At 51.1% G+C, this 13,240-nt stretch overlaps 1 protein-coding gene across 1 annotated transcript in view; it reads right to left on the reverse strand.

Annotated features, from left to right (window-relative positions):
- Positions 1–13,240, reverse strand: part of CAMTA1 (calmodulin binding transcription activator 1) — a 1,228,941-nt gene that overhangs the window by 751,910 nt on the left and 463,791 nt on the right. The gene's annotated exons all lie outside the window — the stretch shown is intronic.

Genomic DNA, 13,240 nt, shown 5'->3' on the forward strand with positions numbered 1-13,240 from the left:
TTCCAAAGTCTCAGTGTGGCTTCAGACCATTGAGAAACACCTTGCAGGGGTCGTTTGACCCCAGTACTCTTTCCTGCCATGGCAGGGGGTCGGACTAGATGATCTACTCAGGTCCCTTCTGACCTTAGAAACTATGAAACTACTGAAGTATTGCCCTCCTTTACATTGCTGGGAAGATGCTTACTCAAATTCTGCTGAACTGACTGCTCCCTCTTGCTGAGGAAATACTTCCAAAGTCTCAGTGTGGCTTCAGACCATTGAGAGACACCATGCACATGATTTTTGTAGCCCAGCAGATCCAGGAAAAATCCCAAGAACACCACCAGGAACTGTACATGGCGTTTATTGATTTTACCAAACCCTTCAACACCGTTAACCATGAAGCTTTATGGAAGATCTTATCAAAGTTGCCTGTCCAGGGAAATTTATCACCATCCTAAGACTCCTTCATGACCAGATGAATGCCTCTATCCTATGCAGTGGCTCCACTACACAGCCCTTTGCCATTCGAACTGGCATCAAGCAGGGCTGCATGATTGCACCATTTCTGTTCTCTATCTTTCTTGTAGTCATCAGGATCCTCATCCATGACCATCTGCCACATGGCATCAGCATCAAGTATAGGATAGATGGGATCCTTTTCGAGACAGCCAAGGCAGGCACGGAGATCAAGCTAGCAACCAAAATAAAGGACAACTAAAATTCCTTCTATAGCTACATAGGAAGCAAGAAAAAAAAAAAATCGGGTTCCACTGTGGGACCCCTGCTGAATATGATCCCTGCGAAAAGGCATAGCTCCTAAATACTTACTTCACATAAGGATTCCTGAAATCAAATGGGGGCTGTTCACCTGTCCAGAGGCCCATGGAATATGGAAAAAAGACTACATGAAATCAGACTTGAGCAGTCCTGAATATCTTAGAACACTTGGACATTTTCAAGTCTGCTGCGCCAGATGACCTGCATCCAAGAGCCCTGAAAATAACTCACTGAGCTTATAGCAGGGCCACTGGCGAAGCTGTTCAAAGAGTCGTAGAACTCAGGAGTGGTCCCAGATGGCTGGAAGAGGGCTGACATGGTAGCTATCTTCAAGAAAATGAAAAGGGATAACGCTGCAAACTACAAACCAGTCAGTCTTACTTTAGTCCTGGGAAAAAAATTTGCAAAATTTGTTAAGGGGGCCATCAATTACAAGCTGGTAACTGGTGGAGTATTAAGAAGTAACCAGCATGGCCTTGTTGAGGGTAAATCATGCCTGACAAACCTGGTGTCCTTCTATGACCAGGTAACTAACCATCTGGATGAGGGACATGAAGTTAATGTCATTTACTTAGACTTCAGTAAAGATTTTGATTCTGTTTCTCACAAGATTCAACTAAATTGGAGGGTACTGGGCTGGACCAGTCTACAGTGAGGTGGGTGGACAACTGGCTTAGAGGCCAATTCCAGAGAGTTGTAATTGATGGGATGGTCTTATCCTGAACAGCCATCTGCAGTGGTCTCCCCCAGGGATCTGTGCTTGGACCTGTGCCCTTTAACGTATTTATTAATGACTTGGATGAGGGGGTGGAAAGCTTAAGGATTACGTTTGTGGATGATACTAAGCTGTGGAGAAACATAGGCACATCAGAGGATAGGGTAAAGATCCAGGATGACCTTGACAGGTTTGTTTTATAGGTGGAACAGAATCAGGTGACGTTTGACAGGGAGAAGTGCAAGGTTCTTCACCTGGGTAGGAAGAACTTTCACCATAACTACATGATGGGTGGTGGTACACTGGCGGGCACAGCATCTCAATGGTTACCTGGGGATGACAATTGACTGGAAGTGAATATGAGTCAACAGTGAGATGAGGTTGCCAGCAAGTCAAATAGGACTCCGGCGTGCATCAGCTGATGTGTTGCCAGCAGAACCATGGAGGTGCTTCTCCCTCTCTATTCAGCATTGGTGAGGCCACAGCTGGAGTACTGTGTCCAGTACTCCACACTGGGCACCACACTTCTGGAAAGATGTGGATAAGCTTGAAAGGGTACAAAGAAGGGCCACCCATATGATTAGGGGGCTGGAGGATAGGTCCTCTAAGGACAGACTCCAGAAACTGGGATGTTCAGTCTGAGTAAGAGAAGACTGAGAGGTGTCTTGATAGCCATCTACAAGTACATTAGGGGCGAACGTCAAAATCTAGGGGAGAAATTCTTCAGGAAGGCACCTCAAGAGAGGACAAAGACCCATGGGCACAAGCTAATAGAGGGAAAATTTAGGCTGGACATAAGAAAAAAACTTTTTTTCCGTATGGATTACCAGAATCTGGAAGAAAACCCCCCACAAATCGCGCCCCGCTAGTTATGACATATCACCCCTCCCTCGAACCTGTATGGAAAATCCTCAAACAATTGCAAGCCATACTAGAAAGAGACCCTGCTCTTAAAAAGATCTTCCCAGAGCCACCCATCCTACCCTTCAAACAAGCACCGAACCTCGCTAACCTCGTCACCAGAAGCAAACTTCCTCAAGCCCAGAACACACCAAATGGATCCAGACCATGCCAAGACAAGAAATGCAAAACCTGCCAACACATCTCCACCACCCCCACAATTACTACACCCCACAACAGAGCCATCAGCATTCCTAGATCTTACAGGTGCACCTCCAGAAATGTAATATATCTCATCCAATGCACCAAATGCCCTGATGGAAAATATGTAGGAGAGACCAAACAACAACTGCGCACCAGAATTAATGCACACTGGAAATCCATCAAAGACAGGAATACCCATTACCTGTGGGGGAACATTTCTCACAAGAAAACCACTCTCTCTCCAGTCTCTCAGTCCTGATCCTCAAAGGAAACTTACACAACACTTCCCAGAGACAAGCCTATGAACTCCACTTCATCAGCCTCCTGGACACTAAAAATCATGAACTAAATATAGACATTGGATTTATGACACATTATAACCTGCCTGACATCTGACTCCCTAGGTATCTCTCCACTATTCTTCCCCTTCTCCCTCTCTCTCCCCCCCCCCACACCTGTCTCTCACCCATTGACTTGTCAATCTACATTTTCACTGCCTACCTGTCTTGTATACATACCAGCCCAGCCTCTGGCTTCTTTACGTTTCATTCCATCCAGGAAGAGCACACACCAACTGCTGAAACTTCCTTAGCTTGACGAAGGGTTATTGAACCCAAAAGCTTGTTTAATAATTGTTTTCCAAGTATTTAAGTTGGTTTAAGAAAAGATATCAGATTCATGCAAAGAACCTTGTCTGCCAGAATCTGGAACACATTCCAGAGGTGGTACAGTCGCCATCCTTGAAGGTGTTCAAGAGGAGGCTGGATAAGCACCTTGTTGAGCAAATTTGAGTCCAGTTGCCTCCTGCTATGGCAGGGGACCAGACTTGATGATCTTGCAGGTCCCTTCTGGTCCTTTGATTCTATGATTCAATATCTCCCACCTCCATGCCAAAGCCAAAGTTACTTCAGCCTCAGTTGTGGAACTTCACTACACCAATGATTGTGCTGTTATTGCACATATGGAGGAGGAGGAGCTACAAACAACCCTTAACTGCTTCTCTCCAGCATACCAGTGCCTGGGACTGATCCTTAACATCAGAAAAACAAAGGTGCTTCATCAGCCTGCTCTGGGCCAATAAACTCCCCAAGCAAAGATCCTCATGGACAGACAGGAGCAGGAGAATATTGAGCACTTTGCATACTTCCACCACCATCTCTCTAAGGCCAGCATCAATGAGAAGATAGAGTATAGGATCCAATGTGCCAGCTCTGCCTTCTGAAGACTGAATCATTGTGTGTTCAACTATCACAACATCAGGACTCGAACAAAGCTCCTATTATACAAAGCTGTGGTAATCCCAACTCTTCTTTATGCTGTGACCTATAGGGACCACCTGAAAAGCCTGGAACACCATCACCAGCACTACCTCTGGGAGATCCTTGGCATAAAGTGGGAAGATCATCACACAAATGCCAGTGACCTCACTGACACTGAAACCACCAGTACAGGAGTGTTGATTATTCAACATCAGTTGCAGTGGACAGGGCACTGTGTGCACATGCCTGATGTACTTTTACTGAAACAGCTGCTATACACCCAGCTCAGCCAAGGACAAAGGACATGTGGGGGCCAGAGGAAACACTTCAAAGATACCCTCAAGATGAACATTAAGAAGTGTGTCATTGACACCATAACTTGAGAAAAACTAACTCAGGGCTATATGGTGATGTATTGTGAGAGAAGATACATCTTACTTTGAGGAAAGCCATCTCACCTTGAAAGAGAAAAATGAAAGAAATGGAAAGAAAAGAAACAGGACTGAGAAATCTGTGGTCTGACCCTCCCTTCAGTCACCACCTGTGGCATTTGCTGGAGTCTGCAGCTCTAGGATAAGCCTTTTTAGTCATCAGCAGTCATCTACAACCCTTTACTTGACCCATGGAAGTGATCATCCTCAACTGTGAGGAATCCCCAATGATGAACATAAAGTATACTAAAATATCTCCTCACTGCCCTTTAATGGTTCTGACTGACACACTAATACAAAGCTAAATGTGTAATTCACTGACTACAGATAATTTCTGTTGTAAGGTCTCTCAACTCTTTGAGTTTTAGAGTCTCTCTGTCTCTTCTTTTTATAGTTTGGGATTTTTACTCATAAACAGTGAATATAAACAGGATATTTTCATGGTCGTGGCCTACAGACAAGAAAAAGTATGTGGTAACTATGTGATCTTTAACATCGCCTTTCTTTAAAAATGGCTACCATGTATAATGCCATTCTTTAGACATGTAAACTATCATTTAAATGTTCCTTTTTTTGAACTTTTATAACAATTGTTCTCCAGAATCTAAGCTCTCATTTTGAATACACTCAGGGTCTGATCCACTTCTGCTTCTGTATCTGCAGAGGCACAACCACAATAGTAAGGTGCCAGAGCACACACTAGGAAATCTGGCCCTTAGCCTCTCCGCTTGACTTTTGCAAGTCAAACTGGAATTAGGTGAGACCCATCTCTGAAGAGAGCCTGGAGCAGTTTGGTTGAGTGGGTGAAATAGGGAGCAGCTGCTGCAGGGAAACAGCACACTGCCACAGTGGGGTGAGTGAAGTCCTGGTTCCAGCCTTGCTGCTGCAGAGTGGAAGCCATTCCTGTTGCATGAGTGGGGCTAGGGAAGCCGTGCATCAACAGGGAGTTACCAACTGTGATGAATACAGATCTGTTTCCTGAGGCAAGCCTTCCATTGGATGCTGGAAGTTCTGGCTCAGCTGGAGAGCTCTTAGCACTCCACTCACACTGGGACAACAGTAAAGAGTTGACACTTGGAATACCAAGTGAAAGCCACCTTTTAGCATATAGAGGGAAGCAGGGAGAAGGGGGAAGAGGTTGGTGTTTTTTAAAAGTTGTCATCAAGGAGCGGGAAAGACAAAGGGGCTTTAAAGCAAATGCCTGCTGTCCTCTTGTATAAATAAACAATTATGGGAGTGTTTCCCAGTACCTACAGTCATGCAACAAATTCATGAGTTTTCATGACTGTCTGTCTAGAAGACAGAAAAGAACATAAAAACGTAAGAACTGCCATTTACTAGATCTATGCAAAGCGGCTACTATTCACTTCGGTTTCAGATTTGGCTGATTTGGGGGACACTGATTCGATTCAGTGATTTGAATCATTGTTCCAAACCAATTCGGCCAAATCTGATTCGGGAGATTTGACTGCTGCTGAATCTCCAAATCAGCCAGGCCCATCCCTCCCAGATCAGCACTGGCTGCCCCAGCTCCTGGCACTTTTGTTAAAAACAGAGCCTCTACTCAACAGGCGCTGCCAAGCGGTGGGGGAATTCCGTGTGCCCCCCCCCCCCACTGCTCCACGCTGTGGGGGGGGCTCTGCACAAGCCCCCCAACCAACCCGGCTCCCCCAGCCCCTCCCCTCATTGCTGCCCTGCCCGCCACGGCTCTGGCCTTTTAAGGGGAAAAAATGACACCCTCCCCCCCTGAACTCACCTTTCCTGCCAGGTGGGGGGCAATCCCCACTACCCCATGACACATGGGGGGCTCTACACAAGCTCCCCAAAGCCCCAAGGCCACTGCAGGAGCAGTGAGTCCCAGGGCTTTTCGCTGGTTTTTTTCTTAAAGTGCAAGAGCTGGCCCAGGCAGAGCAGCCATGGTGGGGCTAGGAGAGAAAGCGGGGGCTGGAGGCTCATGCAGAGCCCCCCATGCAGCATGGGGCACTGGGGGGTGGCAGGGATCAACCCCCCACCCAACACCACCTGGTGAGCACTGGGGCTTTTCTTTAAAATGCCAGGAGCTGGGGCAGGTGGGGCACCCATGGAGGGGCTGGGGAAGTGGGTGGGGGTCAGGGTGGCTGGGGGAGCAGGCAGGGAATAGGGCCTGGCAGGGGTCCCCCCATGGTCCTCTCCCCATCCCCCAGCTCCTCCTCTGCTGGCCCTAGTACTTACCAGCTTGGAGTTGGCTGCAGCTTCCTGCTGTAGCCACCAAGGACTGCCCGAATCATCAAAGCTCTTGAAATCTTTTCTGAAGATTTGGAGAGCTTGGAATCAATTCAATTGGATTCGATTTGGATTAAGAGATTCAGCAACCGAATCAGGCTGAATCTCGTCCGAACTGAATCACCACCCAAAGCTTCACACAGCCCTGTCATTTACTGGGTCAGACCATAGGTCCAACTTGCCCAGTTGCCTGTGGCCACCAGGGGGCACTACCACTTCCCCCAGGCTGCTCCTGGAGCTGGGCAGGGAGCAGCATGAACCTGAGGAGCTGCTGTAGGTTCCCCACTATCACTTCTCCTGGACCAACAGCAAACAGGGGGTGCTGGTGTGGGATGGGGGATCCCTTTAATACTACCAGCACCAGCCACCACCTGCTCCCGCGGCCACCTGCAGCTGGAGAGGACCTCACAGTGCCAGCGGGGCCCCTCTGTCAGCACTATCACCTGCTGTCTGCCTGCTTGCTAGCTGCTCCACCAGCACCCCCTGTGTTTGTCCTCCTGTGTCGATTCCTGTGCTGCATTCCCTCTCTCCTGGTATTTGTGATCAGCTGAGTAAGTTAGCAGTGTGCTTCCCCCTCCCACCTGTGTGTGTGCCTTTCTGTGTCCCCCCCAGCTTTAGCCCCAGCCCCTCACGTGCACACCACCCCACAACAACCCACCACCTGGAGCTGCTGGAGGAGGCACCCTGGACCACCCCGCAGCAAGCCGTTTTGCTCCCCCTCTTGCCCCCATCTGACCCCTTCCCACTTAGCCTCCAAAGGCAGGGCAAGAGCCCCCCGAAGGGACTGCCAACAAGCCAGGGGAGACCCTGCAGAGCCAGGGTGCTTCCCCTGAGCATCATCTCCCAGAGGGAGCCATGGGCCCCCCCCAAATCTGACTAGGGCAGGGGGAAAGGAAAGGAAAGGCAAAGGCAGTGGTGGTGGTGGTGGCTCCTCCTCCTCCTCCTCTTCCACAAGGGGGGGAAGGGTAAAGGGCCTGCAAAAAAAGGTCAAATTACCAGCACCTGCAGCGACTACCTGCACCTCATTAGCAGAAGTCTCACTCAACCAGCCTTCTCCCAACTCTCCAAGCTCAGCTCAGCAGTCAGAGCTATGCCCATGGAGCTTGGGCCCTTCATCACCTCTGCCCACAATACCTCTGGGAACTGGGGCCCGCTCCCCATCATCACCAGGCACAACAGGGTGCAGTGCAACACGTCCAAAACTGAGCCACCTCCATTTGAGACCTATGTCCATGCACTTGCTGGGGCAGTGTGTTAAGGTAGCTTGTTATGTATAATGCTTATAGCATTGTTTATATTTAGCCTCGTTTAATCATTGCTTAAGTTTTGTATAGCTTTATTAACTTTTTTTTATTAGCTGGCTTTGAGTTGTTTTATAGAGCTGAGGGTGCTCATTATATTATATCTTTTTCTTTTTATCACTATGAGAAGTTCCTTTAACATAGCATAGAAATGGCCTTGTCACCAGCTCCAGTTAACTGAACTTGGCACTAACCAGCTGAACCAGAGGGATGAAAGGACTGGATATATTAATGAAAGGTGATAAGGGAGACTAGTGGACAATGCCCAAAATAGGATAATGGCAAAAGCCAAATTAAGAGGTGTGCTTGTAATGGGTCTGTTAAACAAAGGAATATGCTGACAGGATAAATGATGGACAGTAGGCTGACTGCAGAGAGACCAATCCAAAAGCAAAGAGTCATCAAAGAAGTGAAGTTGAAGAAAAGCATAAAAGGGCGGAGCAAGAAAGTTAGTCATCGTTGTCATCATAAACCCAGCCTTCAACACCTGTTTGAACCATCCCAGCCCACGATGTACCCCTTGCTTCCAGAAACTAACTGGCCATATTTTCTGTTGAGTAAAGTAACATCTGAGATTCAATGAGAATGTTTCCTCTCTCTGAATATAGAAAATGCTAAAATAATACCTATTGTACTAATAAAGTTACACTTTGATTTTTGGACACTGAGTTGTCTGTATTCATATTTCACATTCCATTTACAGGCTAACTGTGCTTTAATGAACCCTAAGCTCTATCTGATGGACAGTGCTGCTAACAGGTGGGGCCCCTAAAGATTGTGGCGGCCTCCAGGTACTACCACAAGGGAGTATTCTACCTTGCCACGAAGGCCACCGCACAGGAGGTGGTGGAGAAGGGGCTCATAGTGGGAGGCAAGTATGTCCCACTCAAGCCCGTGGAGGAGCTGGGGACCCAGGTGGTTCTCAGGCCCGTCTTGCTCTACAGCCCCAACTGGGCCCTCATGCCTTTTCTACAGGGCTTGGGGAGGATTCTTTCCCTAGTATTCACTCTCCCACTGGGGTGCCAGAACTCCAGCCTCCACCACATTCAGTCCTTCCACCACCAAGTCACCATCCAGTTGGCAGCAAGGGCAGAGGAAGGGGGGCGACGGACCTTCACAGTTCCCTTCCAGGGGCCCCCCCAACCACACCCACTATATAGTCAGGGAAGTGATGAGCTTCCAGCTCCACCACCTCCATAGTCAGCCACATGGGTCACCGGAGGCCTCCGCCAAGGAGAGGGCTGCCACTAGCACCGGCACCCCTGGCACCCCAGACACAGCATCCAGCCTCCCCAAAAGCTCAGGGGACCCCACACTACAGCCACAGGCAGGGTGCCAAAGCAGAAGGATGCAGGCAGGGGAGGATGATGAGTCAGCATGCCAGCCCCCAACACCTTATCACTACCACCACCCCTTCCTACTGCCACAATGCTGCCAGCACCCCAGAATGACCCCTGTCCAGGCCACCCCGAGGCTGGGTGGATGTGGGTCCCATATGGGCAGCAATCAGCCACCCAAGCCAAATGCAAAGACCAGGCACACCTCGGGCCCTCCAACATGGAGGTGCCCCTCCCACCACCCAAGAGGGGGGCTGACATTACTGTAATTGCCACCACCTCCTAACCTGTGCCAGGAATCCCAACCCCGGAGAAAATAAAAAAGCTAGCTGTTGCCACCACAGAGGAAGATCCAGGATGGCCCGGTTGTCCTAAGATAGAGAAGCCCATGGAGAAGACCCCCAATTCTATCACTTGCAACCTACCCCCCACCACAGCAAGCAATGGGGTTTCAGCCACTGCCACCCTGGGGGCAGGTCTGGCAGAGGAGCCCTTCCTCTCCAACCACCTTGGGAAGATGGGAGCCCTGGGGCTCATGCCAGTGGATCCGATGGGGAGGATTCTCTTCCCCGGAGTTCTCGGGAGGGCACTGATGCCACCCAGGTGCCCAATATGTCTCCTTCACCCCCAGCTGAAGCCATCCCTGCCACAGACAACAGTGTCTCCTGTGGTCCCAGTTCTGAGGGGAGAGAAGCAGGGTTCCCCACTGAAAAACACTGCAACCCTGAAGGGGGGACCCTGCACAGGAACCCTTGCCATCTGCCCTGCCACGCCTCACGCTGCCCCCTCTGCCAGCCAAAGGGGCTGCATCTCTCCCTCCCCCGGTATTGGGGGATATAGCAAACCAGGTGCTTTGGGCAGACTCTACTGGGTCTCCAACTCGACAGGGGCAGAGAAGGGGGAAATACTCACCCCACCCAGCAGTCAGGAGAAGCCCACTGAATCACAGAGCTAGGAGGAGGATAACCATGACTCTGTGAGCTCCGTAGACCCTGCAGATCTCTCTGCCTCAGTGGTACCCAAGGGGCACAAGCAGAGCAATGCCAAAAACTACCGTCGAGCCTGGAGCTTCCACAATACCCTCTACACAGACACGTCGTGTGAGGCGGCCACCCTGTTCTCCCCAAGCCTGCAGCTGGAGGTCCTTCTGGCCACTGAGGCAGAACCAAGCCACCTGCTGCATCTCTGCATCTGGGTACAGGGACTTGCCCTCAACTTGGTCAACAGCTATGACCCTGTGCACAACTCAGAGATAGCCTATTTTTACTGGCAAGCAACCACCTACCTTGGGACCCTGAGCCCTCACAAATGCCTCATTCTTGGGGGTGGAGGGGGGGGCATGGATTTAACGACACTCTTGAGGTGCAGGACCACACTGACTTCAAGAACAGCCTGCTGGAGGATGTGGGCTTTCTGGTCTCCTTCTGGGAGTTCTGGATAGCCTGGCATGAGCAGCGACCAGCCTTTCCCTTGGGCTGGAGATAGTGGGATGTGGGGAAGGCACACAACAGGCAGTACTGTCACTACTACACCTGGGGGTACACCCAGCAGTGGGAGGCAACCAGAGAGCAGCTTAAGAAGGAAGTGTTGGAGCTGGAGAGGTGCCAGGCCAGTGGCCCAGACAATCTGTCCCTCTGTGTGGAGTGTCAGCAGAGGTGGGAAGAGCTTTGAGCTCTGGACGACAGCCACGCCTGCAGCACATTCATCCACTTGCATATTCAGCTCCTTTGGGAGATGGAATGTAGCTCCCACTTCTTCTATACCCTGGAAAAAAGGAGGGACACTAAGAAATACATCAGCTGCCTCCTGGTGGGCAATGGCATCCTCCTCATGAACCCAGGTGAGATGTGAGAAAGGGCAAGGGCTTTCTACGCAGAGCTCTTCTCCCTGAGTGACTGATGTTGATTCCTGCTGGACCCGGTGGGAGGGACTGCTGGAGGTTAGTGTGAGTGACCGGGATCAGCTGGAGGCTCCTCCCACCCTGTTCAAGTTCTCAGATACCCTCCATCTGATGCCTGCTAACAAAGCGCCAGGTGTCAATGGGCTGACTGTGGAGTTCTACTGTGCCTTCTAGGACATCCTCAGTCTGGGCCTCACCAGGGTGTGGGTTGAGTCTGAAGGGGATGGGGAGTTCCCCCTGTTGTGCAGAAGGGCCATCCTGTCCCTGCACCCCAAGAAGGGGAACCTCTGTGACCAGAGGAACTGGTGCCCAGTTTCATTCCTCCTTATGAACTACAAGGTCATAGGGGAAGCTATCTCGCTGTACCTGACATCTGTGCAGGCAGACATGATTCACCCTGACCAGACATACAAGGCTTTAGGGCATTCCACCTTTAATAATCTGTACCTGGTCCAGGACGTCCTAGAGCTCACTACGGATCACAGGTACCTTGCAGGCGGGTACCTTGCAGGCATGCTGAGGGTGTCCAGATTCAGTCCCCACTTCGTGAGCTTTCTCCAGGTACTGTACACCTACACAGAGTGTATGATCAAGCTCAACTGGATGCTGATGGAGCCCATCCCATTCAGGCAGGGGGTGAATCAAGGCTGCCCACTATCAGGTCAGCTCTACAGCTTTGCCCTTGAGCCCTTCCTCTGCCTCCTGCACAAGCAGGTGGTGGGGCTGGTGCTCAAGGAGCCAGCCATGAACAGAGTCTTGTCAGCATACACTGATGGCATGCTCCTTGCCATCCAGGATCCAGATGACCTGGCACAGGTGGAGGCCTGCCAGTCCATGTACTTGGTGGCTTCCTCTGCCCAGGTCAACTGGGTCAAGAACTATGGCCTGATGGTGGGTGACGGGTGGCAAGTGAGCTTGCTCCCACCTGCACTCCAACACATTCAGTGGAGCATGGGCTCACTGCTTTATCTGGGGGCCTGTCACCCCTCCCTGCCAGAGAACTGGCACCAGCTGGAGATTAAGGTGTCTGAGCAGCTGTGGGCATGGACAGGCCTGCTGCAGTGTCTCTCCCTTTGTGGGATGGCTCTGGTCATCAACCAGTTGGTCCTGTCCATGCTCTGGAACTGTTTCAACACCCTGGCTGTGCACCCTGGAGCTCCTGGCCAGTCTCCAGAGACAAGCAATGGGGTTCTTCCGGCTGCGACGGCACTGGATCTCTGCAGGTATCCTGAGCTTCCCCGTGTGGGAGGGCAGGCAAGGCCTGGTCTGCCTCCACAGCCAGGTCCACACTCTCCACCTTCAGGTCCTGCAGAGTCCTCTATAGTGCTGGGAGCCAGGAGATGTGGTGCCTGATTGGCTGTGCCTTCCTCCGCTGCCTCTGAAGTTTCCAGTTCAGCTCTTCTACCTCCAAGGTCTCCCCAACCAGGACCTGGAAGAGTTGCCAGATTTCTACCAGGACCTCTTTAGGGCCTGGAGGCTGCTCTCCACCTCCAGGTCACCAGGGATGGTCAGCCAGGGCAATAACCTCCTCATCAAGCCCATGATGAAAAAAAACAGATGGCGGCAATAGAGGTGCCCTGGGTGTGACAAAGGATAATCCTGGCCCACATCACTCACATTGGAGATCTCCTGAACTATTCTAGGCAGGGGTGGTTGCATCCCTCTGCATTGGCCCAGTGTGTGGAGCTGCCCAGGTTGCATGCTCCCTGCCACATACTCCAGGAGGTCAAGGCTCCCTTACCACCCACTGCCCATACCTACACTGACCAGGTCCTGAGCCAGGGCAGTCCCTGACCCCCAGCCCTCTGAAGCTCGTTGTGGGGCCAATGGCCCAATGGCGCTTTATCGCCCACCACCTCGGGCTGGTCGGGCTGCAGGTGCTCAACCACCTGGGAGACAGTGATCATCGCCTGCTGGAATTCACAATCCAGCGCAAGGTAGCAAAGGCCTGCAGCAAGGCAGCAGCCCTAGAGTTCAGAAGGGCAGACTTCAATGAGCCAAGGAGAATAGTTGGGGAAGCACTGAGGTCCCAGAGGGGAGGGAAGCCAGGTGTCCAAGGAGAGTGGTCACTCCTTAAGGAGACGATCCTGCAAGCCCGAAGGGAGGTAATCCCAACACAGATCAAAGGGCGCAGGAGAGCACACAAGCCCCCATGCCTCACCAAAAGCATCC

This window comes from Crocodylus porosus, unplaced genomic scaffold (assembly GCF_001723895.1).
Source record: "Crocodylus porosus isolate Cpor-Errol unplaced genomic scaffold, CroPor_comp1, whole genome shotgun sequence".
Taxonomy (NCBI): domain Eukaryota; kingdom Metazoa; phylum Chordata; order Crocodylia; family Crocodylidae; genus Crocodylus; species Crocodylus porosus.